Genomic DNA, 15,124 nt, shown 5'->3' on the forward strand with positions numbered 1-15,124 from the left:
GGCCTAAGTTGTTCGTAGCGTTCCCTTGTTATCATTGAATATCGGTAGAACCTAGGGTGATGCTCCTCAGTGACTGCTGATATTGGTAATCTGTGTCGCCTCTCCTTTTCCTGATCACTTTGGCTAGAAGTTGATCAATTTTATTACTCTCAAAGAACCAGCTTTTGGTTTCATTGATTTTCTCTATGTTCCTTTTGTTTTCTATTCCATTGACTTATGCTCTTATCTGTATTATTTCTTTTCTTCTCCTTACTTGGGAATCACTTTATGCTTCTTTTTCTAGTCTGCTTTGGTGAAAACTGAGGTCACTGATTTGAGATTTTCTTTTTACCTAATATAGGTAGTGCTATAAATTTCCAAGCAGTGCTTTAGTGGCATTGTACAAATTTGACATGTTGTGATTTCACTCTCATTCAGCTCAAAATACTAATTTCCCCATTGACTTTAACTCATAAGTTATTTAAAGTGTATCATTTAGTTTCCAAATATTTGAGGATTTTCCAGATTTTTTCATTGATTCCTAATTTAATTTTGTTATGGTCACAGAACGTACTTAGTATGCTTTGAATCCTTTCACATTTATTGAGACCTGTTTTATGGCCAGAATAGGGTTTATTTTGGTAAAAGCTCCATGTACACTAAAAAGAATATGCTTTTCACTCTTCTGTAAATGTCAATAGTAATAAGATGGTTGATGATGTTCACACCTTCTAGATTCTTACTGTTCTATTAATTATTGAGAGGTGAGTATTGAAATCTCTAATTATAATTGTAAATTCATTTTTTCCTGGTAGTTCTATCAATTTTTACTTCATGTATATTAGTTTTTTGCTGCTTTGAAATTTAGAAACAAATTTTATTGAAGATCTGAAATACAATTCCTAAAATATCAACTTTTCCCCAAAAGCTTGGTTACACAATAATGCATTGCCTCTATCATGTTAGAATGTGCATTAGAATCAAATACAAAAACCATTAAACAAACCACCATCCTTCAGCAACTTAAAGATAGTATACCTAAGAAACAGCATAGATGGACTAGCAGACAGGATGGGCTGTTTCACTTCAAGCACCATTTAAAAAAAAGAGCACAAATGCATGGGTTTTCAAGTATGTACATTAAGTTGAATCATTTGGCACTAGGAATCAGGGTAGTAACTGGGATTAATCGTGCATTAATAAGCATGATTGATCAGGACATTAAGTCAGTAGCATTAACACATATAGAAAATTGTGTAGTGTCAAAGGGATAGAACCACCAAGGAATATGGTCAACTAGTGTAGGCAACAAAATGTTTTACTGAATGTTTATTCTTTGGCATATTACTGCATATACTAGCAGCAACTTTGAAATGAGAAAAAAAGCTTGCAATCCTTGTGGAATTCCTTGCCAGATATTTTTGGAAATCATGTAAATAGCCCAACAATAACAGAAGGCTCTTCTCACCAAGGGGTGTATATGCCAACATTGCTCCGATTCTTGTAAATAATCTCAGTAGGTGTAGCGCTCTGTAAAACTATGACATTGGTGCATCAGGGTGAGCTGAGAGGATTGCAGCATACTAGAGCCTCTCAAATTTGTCAAGCAGCTGAGTGCCCAACACCATGTTGAAATATTCTTTTATTCCTGCAGCAATTTCATTAACTGGGTATTCATTACTATTGATGTTTCTCTGTGATTTCTTGCAATTCACATACTCCTCCAGAATGGCATATATGTTTCTCTTAGGAGTTGAAAGAGCTGCTTCTGCCTTGTAACTAAGTCCCAGTCCTCAGCAAGCCATGGTTTTAATTCTACAAGAATCTTCACTTTAACTTCCATCCTGTTCTTAAATACCACTTCACTTTCAACAGTATGGTCTGCATGGGCCCTTTTCTTCCGAGGGGGCTGAAGTGCTTTGCTGGCACTGCCACCATCTCCATTTCCAGGAGTCTTCTGTTTGTTTGTTTTTTTGTGTTCCTAATGGATTCTGAAGGGAGGTTGTCTGCTGAGCGACCCCCCAACATCCTGGGAGAGCTGGTTCAAGATTCTTCTGCTGTGGACCAGCTGTCTTCTTTCCTGAACAGGACCCTCTCATCTTACTTCTCTGAGTGTTGCTTCTAGTTGGTTTTTTGAAGTTGAATTGTTGTCCATGAGTTTGAGAACCCTGCTTTCTGGAACTCATTCAACCCTGTATTTATTCCAACCAACAATCTTCCTTTTTTTCCTCCCAAGAACGCCTAGTGAGTTCCCAGATGGACTCTTATAGATCTTCTGGGATGGTCTCAAAGGGTGAAGTAGGAGACATAACCTGGAAAGGAAAGCAGGTTCTGCAAAGTTGAAGAACTTTTGTGAAATCATCCAAGATTCTGCAATCAGGGACGGTTCTGCAATCAAGATCCAATCTGATCCTTACTGTACAGCAAACTTAGCTTTTCTGATGGTGACCTGAAATCCAGTTCTTCCCAGCAGCTGATGTGTGATCTCTGCTGTTCCTACAACTGCCATAGCCTGCTTCATGTATTTTGAAGGTCTATTATTAGGAGCACAAGTATTTAGAATTGTTATATTGTCTTAATTCACTGACTCCTTAAAGAAATAACTTTCTTTATCCCTGGTAATATACTTTGCTCTGGAATCTCCTTTGTCTGGTTTAATATAGTCACTCCAGCTTTCAATGGACTAGGATGAGTGTGGGATATGTTTTTTTATTTGAAGGGTGATCCTGGTAGACATGTAGTTGAGTCATGCTTCTTTACCCAACCTGACAATCTCTGCCTTTTAATTGGGGTATTTAGACAATTTCCACTTACTGTGATTATTGATATGGTTAAGTTTAAACTCAGCATCACCTTTTCTTCCATTTATCCCATTTGTTCTCTGTTCCCTTTTCCCTCTTATTCTGCCTTCCTTTGGATCAGTTGAGTCTTTTTAAAGACTCTAACTTATTTCCTTTGTGGGCTTAGTAGCTATAACTTCCTGTATTGTTATTTTGTGGTTGTTTTAGGGTTTATAGTATATACATCTTTAACTTAATCATAGGCCTCCTTCAAATGACACTGCACTACTTCATGTCTATAATAAGAACTTGATTGTGGAATATACTATATAGAGTATATATACTTCACAGGGCCTGGTTTTCCAAAGCCTTGCAGTTTCAAATATTGACCTTGCAAGGACAGGAAATTTTCCTCAGGGTATAATTCTCTGTTGCAAAATAGGGATTGTGGCACAGCAGTTTGCTGGCTCAAAAGACAGACTAGTTACTGATGGTTATGTAAGGATACTGAGAGATTGCTGTTAAGAAGGAATGTTTGCTAAGATCAAACTTGTTGCTAGGACCATTTACTTGTCTACTGGAATGTCATCTGGCTTGTTTCACTGAAAGTTACCAGCCTATACTGTTAAACTATAACCCCACCTATGTCTCTTCCTGTAACTTCCTGGTCTGGAAAATAAATGCAGGAAGAGAACCCCATGTCAGTGTTAATTTCCCAAGGAAGGGATGCCTCTCTCTTGAGGGTCCCAAAGGGAGATTAACCACTTTGGGGCCTCTCGCTGCACAGTAGAGATGGGCTTTGAGTAATCCTTTGCATCTCCGTCACCCAGGGGAAGTGGGGTGAGAATTCTGTGGGGGCGAAGCAACGCAAAGCAACACTTGATGATAGTTAATACCATTTTCCCCCCTTCTGACCTTTATACTATGGGCATATGTTTTACTTTTATGTATTTTCTAAATCCCATTTACACTGATATTTAAATAATATGAAAACGGTTTTATATATTTACCCATGTGGTCCTCATTTCCGGCATTCTTCACTCCTTTGTGTAGCTCCATAACTTCCATCTGTTGTTATTTCCCTTATGCCTAAAGAACTTCCTTTAACATTTCTTTTTTCTTGGTGACTGCCCCATATGTCCTTTAACATTTCTTATGGCAAGTGTGCTACGGAATTCTTTCCACTATTAGATGTTGTAATATTCTTTGTCTCAACTTTGGTTTTGAAAGATATTTCGCTGGGTATGATACTTTAGGTCAATAATATCGTTCTTCAAATATACTAAAGATATTACTCCACTGTATTCTCTCATGCCTTGTTTATGACGAGAAACCCAAAGTAATCCTTATCTTAGTTCCTCTCTATGTAAAATGTCTTTCTTCTTTGGCTGTTTTTGAGATTGCTCTTTATCACTTGTTTTGAGCAATTTGATTATGATAAACCTTGGTGTAGTTTTCTTCATGCGTCTTGTGCTTGGGTTTCATTGAGCTTCTTAGATCTATGGGTTTATAGTTTTCATAAATTTTGGAAGTCTTTCAGCCATTTTTCCTTCAAATATTTTTCTGAATACCTCTTGTCTCCTCTTCTACAGGGATCCCAGTTACATGTAGGTTGGATTCCATATCCAGCCACGATAGCTTTATAGGTACTGTCTCTACTCTCCAGTTACATTTAGTTGCTTAAAAGTGTCCCACAGCTCGGACTTCCAGTAGTTTTGTCATACTCTTGAGCTGATCAGTACTGTGATGAATGAAGGGGACTCTTAATGGATCTCCAGAGTTTTCTCGGCATGTAGCTCTCTCCTCCTGGTTCTCCATCCTGTGAATTCCAGCTGCCCTCTTCTCTATGGACTCTGACCACTCTCTCAGCTCAGGGTGTCCACTGGCTCCACTTGGTTCTTCCCTTCTGTGCCACAGCCTGGGAACTTTCTTAACACTGTAAGCTGGGACAACTGTACTCACAGCATTTTTTCCTTATCATTCAGACATTACTGTCCTTTGTTGCCTGATGTCCAGTGGCTGAAAAAATGTTATGTTATTTATTTTGCCTGGTATTTTCTTTTTAGTAGTTTCATTTGGGAGGGTAAAGCCAGTAGTTGTAAAGCTATCATGGCTGGATATGGAAATCATTTGCTTATTTTAAAATTAATTTTAAAAGTTACCTATAGAGAAGGGTTAGAACAGACTGAATGGGACTGGGACAAAAGCTAGAGTTCTCCAAATACACCTTGTTTTACAAACTGACTTTGGATCCTGTAAACATCTTAGATAATTATTAAACAAACAAACAAAAACCTTTAAAAGTAGGCTCTAAAACTTGAAAGAAAAATGAAACCACCTATGTATCAAGTTGGTAGCAAGACCACATAAAAGAGTGTTTTTCAAAGTCACCCTAGTGGGATATACCTTAAAGACAAAGGAACTGCTAAACAGTCTTAAAATATTTTCAATCAATTACTGTTTGTGGTAGTGCTGATATGTGTATTTTTAATGCTCATATGACTATTGTAAAATAAGGTAAATATATGTTGATGTCATTGAAAACTGGGATTTCCATCATCAGAGGAAAAACAAATGTTAGATGAAAGAAAAATCTCTCTGGCATCCTGAATTTTGATTGGGAGTAACCATATGACATTCTGATGAATATTCACATAAAAAATCCCACATATTTCCTAGCTTTGTCCTCTGAAAAGGCCTAGAAATGATGGCCAACTCAAAAGCAATAAGCAATCTCAGCACCAGAATGTAGTCTCTAAATACAATTATCCATTAAAAGGAACAAGGGCTGTTTAGAGAAACAGTTCCTTCAAGATCTTGGTAGGAAATGTACAAGATGAGCTGTGATCACTTTGTCATGCTAGGAGGCAAGGAAGGTTACAATGACCAGTAGATGGTGACAAAAAAGGTCGCAAGAGCCAAGCTGAGGAGTCTCGCAGTAGCCAAAGATGAGAGAAATTGAGCATCACTCAGAATGATCAATATCCTTGATTGGACTGAAACACACCAAAGATTTTTAAATCCATAACGACAAAATAAACATAAGAAAAAACAAACAAAACCACCTTTTGGGCATCACTGGATAATGCTGGAAAGACAACTCATTGTTTTGAAAACCGTTTAAGTTAAGAAAAAAAAAAAATTACCCTGCCTTAACTATACATACCAAATCTCAGTGTAAAGAATAGTTGATCGTAGTTTCTCTTTGTAGAATTGTCCCAGACTTTAAATGAAGAAGGAACAATACAATGAGACTATCATCATTTTGCAGCCTGTAATATAGTGACAGGTCTAGTTAATGTCACCGATGATGATTGACATCAGAAAAAAAAAAAAGTAAAAGAGTAACACCCAGATGTTAAATGTTTCCTGATTCTTGCCAAACAAAATTGAATTTGCATCTAACTACTTTCAATCCTCCGACTGAAAGTGACTAGAAAACTTGATAAAATATATGAAAACAACTGTTTTTCAGATAGAGAACAGGCAGCACACCTGTGATCCCTGAGATAAAGAAAACAAATTGGCAAGCCCTGGGACCACCCAGCTTTCTCCCTGGAGGCACTTTCTAGACCTCAGTGCAGGGAGGGAAAACGCAGGCAGAATACATCAATCCCACTGTGGAGGCAGCAATCGGAGTTTGGGGAGACTAAGGTACCTGAAATACACAGGGAAAGGCAACAGAAAGATAGGACTACAAAGGAACAGAGTTTCAGACTTCTGCAAGGGGTTCTTCAGTTCTGGGCTGAATTTTAAGCAATACCTGTGTAGGGTAATTACTTATATCAATAGGTACATTTTAATTATATGTAATTTATATGTGATTAAAGTTGAGTTAAGATACATATCAATCTATTACAACACCAGGACCTCAGAAGGATCCTAATTTGAACAAGAACAATTTTTAAAAGGAGAGCATGATGGTTACCAATATTATGAATATATTTAATACCACTTAGCTGCACACTTCAAAATGGTTAAGAGAGTAAATTTTATGTTATGTATATTTTACCAAAGTTAAAAAAAATGGAGGCAGGAAAAAAAGGAGGAAAAGGGATTTTAAATATGCCAAATATTGGGTGATATTAAGGAATTATTGTTAAGTTGGATGATGGGCCCATGGCTTCTCTGCTTTAGCATGTTTGAAATGTCCCATGATAAGATGCTAAAAAAATTAAGACATAACTTCAAATGTTTAAGGGTTCACTATGTAAAAAGGGAATTAGATTCTAAAGAGGAAATCATGTGGAAGAAAATTTGGAGTCAATATAAGAATGAACTAGCCAGCAGAGGAGTGCGTAGCCTTGGAATGTAGGTGGCTCTACCAGGAACTGATGATGCACAGAACTAAAAATCACTTGTCAGGGCTGGAGTAGAAGAAATAACTGCAACTAGTGAGAAGTTGGGCTAGTAGCCTTCTGAGACCTCTTACATAAGGTTTTACTAAATATTGATCAATGAATCTGACCTCTGGTGCAGGTTTCCCAATCACATCAGCATCCCATTACTCCCTAAGCCCTGTCGAGTAATTATCTACATGATCTATTGGACATTTAAGATAAACTATTTCCCATATTCTTCACATTTCCCGGTTTTTGTAGATATTTGCTAAGACATTTTCTTAAGCCTTTCAAAAATCAGAACTATGCTTTATACCTCTTGGAATCTTTTGTTACTAGCACAATGTCTTGTACATATTGGGCCATCAAAATCCTTTTTTGACAATCCCTTTCACATCAGCATCTGTAACACGGAGCCAGCACTTCTATCTTACGATTCATGGCTGTGTCTTCCCTTGTCACAACCAATCACAGACGTGTCCTACAACGCATCATGTCACACAGGCCTACAAGAGGGCACTGTTCATATCTAGACATACAATAAAAAAGAATCTTCCCCACATCTGGAGGTGGATAACTTTTTCAAGTGATGACGATTCATTCTGATAATTAAATTCTGAGTTCTGAGACTGCCTCCATCACTGAAGATTTCATCATGCTAACTGCATGGATCACACACACCTTCATCCAGGCAGCTGCTACCACCACGACCATGGAGAAAATTGAAAAATGGTTTGATTATTTTCTCCATCTTTCCCATCTTGGTGGTCTTTCTCCTGAATTCCCCAGGTATTCAATGTTTTTACACTGCCCTCTAGCCCTGCAAGTGGGAATCAGGTGGAGAACGGGATCCTATGAAATTCCAGGCACTGCACCACACTTAACATTGTCTAATCATTGAGTTTGCACAACAACTGCTGTAGGGTTTGTCTTCATTTATCAGATGAGGAAGCTGAGATTCAAAGTTTCGTGATTTGACCAAACTTCTAAATGATGGCTTTGGGATTGGAAACCAGATCATCCTGGTTCAAAACCCATGCATTTTATAGAACGATAACAGCAACTACAAAAAACAAAAACCCTCTTCCCTATAGATATCTTGCAATAATAAAACCTAGAGGAAAATACTGTACATTTGTTGAAAAGGATACTTTCTCCACAGCCCTAAAGGCAACTTAGCCTTCAACTTCTGAAAGCTTGTACATTTCCATAATTTTCTAAAGAAATGTCCAATTTCCGCAAATACCACAAGGGGGAGCTAAATCCTAAAAAGCTTAGATAAACTTCTAAACAGATTAAATGCCTCATTTGGGTCATGACTCTCTTCAGAAAGATCAATCTGAATAAACATTCTGCCAAAATGACTATTTCTAAGAAACACATCTGACCAATCCCTTTCCCACTTAAAATGAGTGGCCTAATGCCACTCTTCACGGCACACATGACTCACCCTGCCTCCCTTCACAGACCATCCCCCTCTGGTCCCACACACTACCACCACCAACCACCCACGTTCCCCTGGCTTCATCAAGTAACCTCGTCTTCAGGCCTCCATTTCTCTGAACATGTAATTTCCTGTCTGGCTGAATGCTGCCCCCGTCTCCCCCCCCCCCAGCCCTTCTATTCAACCACAAACTACATGTCAAACTGCCATTTGACTCTGCTTCAAGCCTGTCTCAGCATCGTCCCACCACAATGATCCAATTTATTCAATATACTGTTCTACCTTCAGGTAAATACTTCTTTCTGCCTGTATCATATTATGTTTCAAGTGATTGTCTTTATCTCCCAGCGAGACCGAAAGATCCCTGAGGGGAAGAACCATTTCTTACACGTGTGCCCAGCCCTGGCAAGCAGCAAATCCTCCTCTTGTGCTGAACTAGGAACCCATCAAAGCCATACACCTATGGCTCATTTCAGGGGCTATCTTCAAAGGATCAGTAGCATTTTCATAAAGATATTTTAAGGTCTTCAGCTCATGCTCAAAATCAACTTAAAAACTGTAAGAATCAACATTCTACTGTGTTTATAAGAAACTGTATGTATCAAACTTGCTCTCTTAGTTAAATAAATCCATGTATGAAAATAGTGAAAGAATTGTGTTTTTCAAAGGATTAACACTTGCTGGCTCTTCAGCATTTGTCTCTAGTTGCTTTCTTGCATCAACAGCAGTGACAGGAGTGCCTTCTATTGTTAGTGCCTTCTATTGTTTTTCCCCTAAATTGAGGGGAAAACAAGTATTTTATTTTACACTTTAGAATAAGGATTCTCTTCAGTTTAAATATTTACTGAGTATGCAGTAAGTATTAGTCACTATGCCTTGAGTAAGTGTTTCTCCTAAAGACAATTGCACAGAGGAAAAATCTTTAGAATCCCCATTGGAGCCTTCGAACCCTTTAATTATAAAATGAACATATCTCCGTTGGGAAAATATAGGAAAATGTTCAGGGCCCCTCAAATGTTCAGAATCTTGCTGAGCATTTGATGTAAATATGCACGTGCACCCAGGTATTCCTTGGTTATTGTCCAATGTAATTGCATATGTGCATCCAGGTGTCCTGGGTTATGGACATAAGTATAAAGGACAAGAGGCTCTGATCCACGGGGGCCCCCAACCCGGAATGCCCCTGCGGGGCCAGGGGGAGGCCGCTACTGCTGCTGGAGGCTGTTGCTGCCAGTGCCCCTGGGATGCCCTGAGAGGCGACCGCCGCTGCTGCTGTAAGCTGCTACTGCTACTGCTGAGGACTGAGCACGTGTCATCTGCCAATGGCTCCTGGCATCTTTCCCAATTACCTAGCATGGACCTGCATGTGAGGGGTCTATGATCCAGTCTGTACAATGGGTTTGAATGGTCTGAGCCCTAGCCTTGACAATACAAAATGGAAACTTAGTATAACTAAAATAATGAAATGTTTTTGCTTTAATTAGGAAATGCCTAGCCATACAATTAGTGTAGCTATTGCCTTAACCCAACAACTGGCATAGTTGTGTAGCTTTACAATCTCCAACCCACCCTACACCCACCAGTCCCCCATCACCTCCCTGGCAACACAACCACTACGGGAACAATAGGAGTATTTACTCATGGGAATTGAGAAAAACAAGAATTTTAAGCTTTCTCCATATAGACAGTCACATTCAACAAACATTTGTTTAGTGCTGGTGAAGCAAATTAGTAAAAACTTCAGAAAAACGAGGAGTGAAAAAGAGTGCGTCCTGGCTTGCAGATGTAGGCAGAATGCACTCGTGCTCACCACAGGGTCTGGCACCCGGCAGGTGTGCAGTAAGTATCCTCTCTGTGAATGAATGGCAGCTCCATAAAGAGAAGAGGGTAAATACCAAGAGAGACCAAAGGGAATCGCTTACAGGGCAGAGAACTGCCTCAGGCCTCTGAGGAAGTGGTAGATACTTACACCTGAAAGTATCTCCACGTGAGGAGGCGGTGGGGGTGTGGGATTCAGTATGTGTTATATGAGCCTGGGGCATGTCTTACAAACAGCTAGGAGTCCAAAATGCTGATCAATTAGTGAGGGGTAGGACTAGTTGCCTCTAAGGTCCCTCCCAACCTGAAGGTTCCACCCACTATGGATCTATGAAACCTCTGGTGAAGTTTTCCCAATCAAGTCAGCACCTCAGTGCCTGCAATGCACGGAGACGCATTTAGGAAGACTTGCCTGTGAAGGTTAATGATGTTATTTTGTGGTGGGACATAAAAGATAGGGCAAAGTATTTGTTAACTCTGGAAGCAGAACTTTGCGTAATCCTGAAAGTTTCGGAGCAAGAGAGTAACAAGTTTTAATGTGCATAGCTCATCTTCAGCAGCAGAACATTTTGAGTTAAACAAGTTTAGAAGTAGAGAGTATTATATATGAATGCAATGTTCTCTGGAACATGGGGGGGCCTCTGTGATGTCATTCCTTTGCAAATTAGCTTTATTCCTTTCCCTGCTGTGACCTCCTATACTTTGTGTGTGTGCCAGGGGTGGGCAGGTGTCAGCCCAGTGCTTCCCAGCCCTGCAGTGTCACTGGGTAATGCTGCACCTGTGCTCAGAGATCAGAAACTCTAAAAACACAAAAAACAGTAACAATGTCATCATGCCCCCGTACTGGACAGACAAAATAACACAATCAGCTGTTCTCTGATTCACTGGTTAAATGTGAGCTATGCAAGCATTAGAAAGCTGTTGATACCATTATTGAGTTTTTAAAAAAATATTTTAAACTTTCTCATCTCCCACTGGAAGTTTACTGTGTGCTGCAATGACAAATGACAGCCTACAACGGACTGTCACATGCTGCAAAGTTCTGACTACTTCCTATGAGCACATAGTATACAGATACCTGGACCCTTCCCTGTATTTTAAAGTTTGTCCTGTTTTTTTTTTTTTTTTTTTTTTTTGGTTTTACCATGTCTAGGTAGCAAATCAGAAAAAGAACTGTACTACATTGTATCCTATTTATGGAAAAGGGGGTTAAGGTGGGAAAAAAACCACAGAATTCTTGAGGTTTAGAGCAGTGGTTCTCAAACTCTAACTAGCATCAGGCAAGAACTTGCTGAAGGGCTTGTTAGACACAGACTGCTGGTTGCCATCACCAGAGTTTCTGATGCTATTGTTTTGGTTGAAAACTACTATTTGAGAGTATAAGTCCTTTTAAGAATAATACTTTAGATTAAAATGATCTACACAGGTTAGTGATAGCCAAACATTGGTTTGTAGGTTAGTTATGGCCCCTGGCCTCTCCTATTTTTTATTTCCACCTGCTAGACTGAGTCACAGATCCTTCAAACCCATCCTGTGCAGACAGGGCACAGACCCCTCATATGCAGGTCATGAGCTAGGTAATTGGAAAGATCCTGGGAGCCATTGGCAAGGATGACATGCTTTATTCAGATGCGAGCTCAGCCCCTCATGGATCAGAGCCATTGTCTTTTATACTAGAGTCAGATAGCCAAGTAACACATGGGTGCGAGTCAGATAGCCAAGGAACACTTTGGCGCACATGTGCAGTTAACGTATTTACAACAGACATGCTCTTGTGGTCAGCCAGGTACGAGGTGAGGGAGCCCAACCAGTCTGTCTTGACTTTCCTCACACCATATTTTTAAACTCCTGCCTTTCTCTCAATTAGCTCTGGGATCTCTTAAAAAAAAAAAAAAACACACACACACCTCTTATGTATCTGCATTATCTTCCCGTCTATTTCCCACCTTTGACTACAAATCTCCTAGAACATTTTCTCTATGACGTGCCTCTGCTTCGTGTAGAAAAATGAGCATGTTTTACCTGGGTCTAAGTTGTTCTCAGTATCTGGCTTCTGTGATACCTCTGAGGCTCCTGTGTCATCAGTTGTGGGCTGATCCAAGTTGCTGAGCGCTGCAGTTCCCTGAATACTAAGGTCTTCTTTACTCTCTTGTGGGAGATCTTCACGTGGTGGTTGCTTCTCTACAGGGAGGGAAGAGGAGAGTGCACCAGGCTGGCACAGCTTGACACCACCTGTGCAGCCAATCTGCACCTCAAGCCCACCCCCATCTCAGCATTCTCTCCTGCACGCCCACCATGCAGGGCCATCACATGGAGCCCAGCTGGGCGGGAAATAGGAGTTTCAGTTTCTTTTATTCCACTTCAAGAATGACTAATCTACATAATACAACTTACAAAGAAGCCTGTATTCCCTAGTATTACATAAATAAATAGATTTATAGTAGGGACTTCAATAATTTAACTCCCCTTGGAAAACCAACATATATGCACACAAAGAAATGTGTAGAAGGGAACTTCAATCAAGAGCAAAAGTGTGAAATGCCTCTTCTATAAAGAGTAATACAGAATTTCATGCACAGTCACGCTTGTCTCACAGAGCTAGTACAGAGGAAGGCATTCCACACGAAGCAGGTGGCTGAAGTGTCTTTCAAATATTCTCAAAGTATCTCAAGGAGCCAAAAGAGTACACCCATCCCTTTCCCTAAGACACTCAAGGCATGGTGCAATGTGATCCATGGCAAAGACAAATTTCTTTGCCGCCTCACAATTTACCCTGAAAACTCATTTGAATTTTTTATTCCCACCCAAAATATATCTGCTTTGATTAAATGCAAAAACGTTTTCCTCCCCTAATTCTCAGGAATAACTGGCATCCTGGGGAGATATGTTATTCTGAGGCTTTATGTCCTCCTGTTACTCTAAATTATATCTTCAGTTCAAATACCTCCATTTGAAAAGCCTGGATACAAAGAACAGTGCATGGAACCAGGAATCAGAAAGTTTATATCAGGATACTGGCTTGGGATCAATTCAGCAAATACTTACTGAATGACTTCTATGTGTCAAGGGCTGTGTTAGGGGCTCCTCATACTGGTTCCACCCTTGATTAATCGGATGCAGGAGCCCTAGTTTAACTGGAGAAAGTGACTGCTGCCAAGAGGCACAAAAGAACATGACATCCACAAAAGACGAACTTTGGGGGAAATGCAGGAACACAGGCAAGGATCAGTTAGAGTGCAGGTAACTCGAATAAGAAATTGTACTCAGTAAAGCCCTTTCAGAATTTTACATGATATCTGTACTTCGTTAACAAGTGCAACTCGTATATCATTTTCTTATTTATGTCTTTCTCTTTAGCTTTCTATAAAGTTTCATATTGAAATGTTAATCAGTCTCAACTGTCCAGGAAAAGTAAGAAATTCTTCTCCATACTCCAGCCTAAACAAAAGATGGCAGGAAGGAACATGTGGTCCCTTGTGTTGTCTCTGTCCTTCACGCACCCTGGATATGTGAACAGAGCTTTATGGAGAAGGTATGAGGCACTTCAGCGACCCCTTTCCCCACCTTCTTCTCCAGGCCTGCTCTACGAGGCCACAGGCAGGTACTTTACCTTCCATGGGTCTGCACCAGCCCTCCTCTAGGGGTGGTGCCATTACCAGTGGGGCAGTCTCGTCCACTGTAGAGTGCTGGTACCTGACAAAATAGATCAGGTCTTGAATGTCATCTAGCACCGCAGCCTCTTCAAATATATTATCTCCCTTCATTCCCACATCACTGTTCTTGGACACACATGTATCGAGCATGTTCTCTGCTACGTTCAGAATTTGCGACTCAGAAGCACGGAAGATTTTATCTAGGACTTTTTCTACATTGTCGGGCAGGCTCTCCCACTGTGCTGACTTCAGCTTTAATGACATTTCTTGTAGTATGGCTTCCAGCTCACGGACATCGAAGTACTTCTGGAACCACTGCAAGCACTGCTCTTCTTTTAAAGAAGCTGCTTATTATACGCAAGTCCTCCCTATGGTCACTGTGCTGATGTATGTGTACATCTACAGGTGTATGTGGAGTCCAGTGGGACAGGTCATCTTCAAGTTCTTCAGAAACAGACCCCTGGTATTCTGTGTCCATGAATTTCTCTATATCCTCGTGGTCCTCTTTTAAGAGTTCTCCCCCAGGATTCTCTGCAACCCCGAGGGGTTCCTGTGGGTTGTCTTTCTTCAGATCATCTCTATTCTGAAATGCTTTGCCTTGCTCTGGAGTCCTAGTTTTCTCCTTGTTCGGGAAATCAGTTATGTCAGATGGATTCTGTGCTTTCTTATCTACCAGAGGGCTCTCTTCTTTTCCCACCACCATACCGCCTGGGTCCCTGCCTATTGTGTCTACTCCTTCGGCCATGGGTTCACCTTTTTCTTTTAGTAACCCAAATCATACTGGTTTCTTGTTTGTTTTCTTCAGTTTCCAGCTCAGGATTAATGGTTCCTAAAATTGCTCTTTCGGTGACTTGCACATTTATGTCTGCCTGCCTGTCTTGAGTCCCAGGGCTCTTCTCTCTAGACTGTTTTGCAGTGACAGCATTTTCATTTTCCAGTAGCTCTTCAGGGGGATAGTCATCCTCTGCTGCTTCTGGATTTTCCGCATGGGAACCTGGCCCTCGTGTGCTGTCAGTCTGGTCTGCCTCCCGCGTGCCGGAGGAGTCCTCGCTGACCTCTGCCGCAGCGGGCCTCGTCTTCTCACTCACTCGCTCGCTGCCTGCAGCGGCC

At 40.5% G+C, this 15,124-nt stretch overlaps 1 pseudogene; it reads right to left on the minus strand.

Moving 5' to 3' along the window:
- Nucleotides 1-1,271: 1,271 nt before the first annotated feature.
- Nucleotides 1,272-2,078, minus strand: LOC134390201 (mortality factor 4-like protein 2; annotated as a pseudogene).
- Between the last annotated feature and the right edge of the window lie 13,046 nt (nucleotides 2,079-15,124).

Source organism: Cynocephalus volans, chromosome 11 (assembly GCF_027409185.1).
Source record: "Cynocephalus volans isolate mCynVol1 chromosome 11, mCynVol1.pri, whole genome shotgun sequence".
In the NCBI taxonomy this organism is placed as follows: domain Eukaryota; kingdom Metazoa; phylum Chordata; class Mammalia; order Dermoptera; family Cynocephalidae; genus Cynocephalus; species Cynocephalus volans.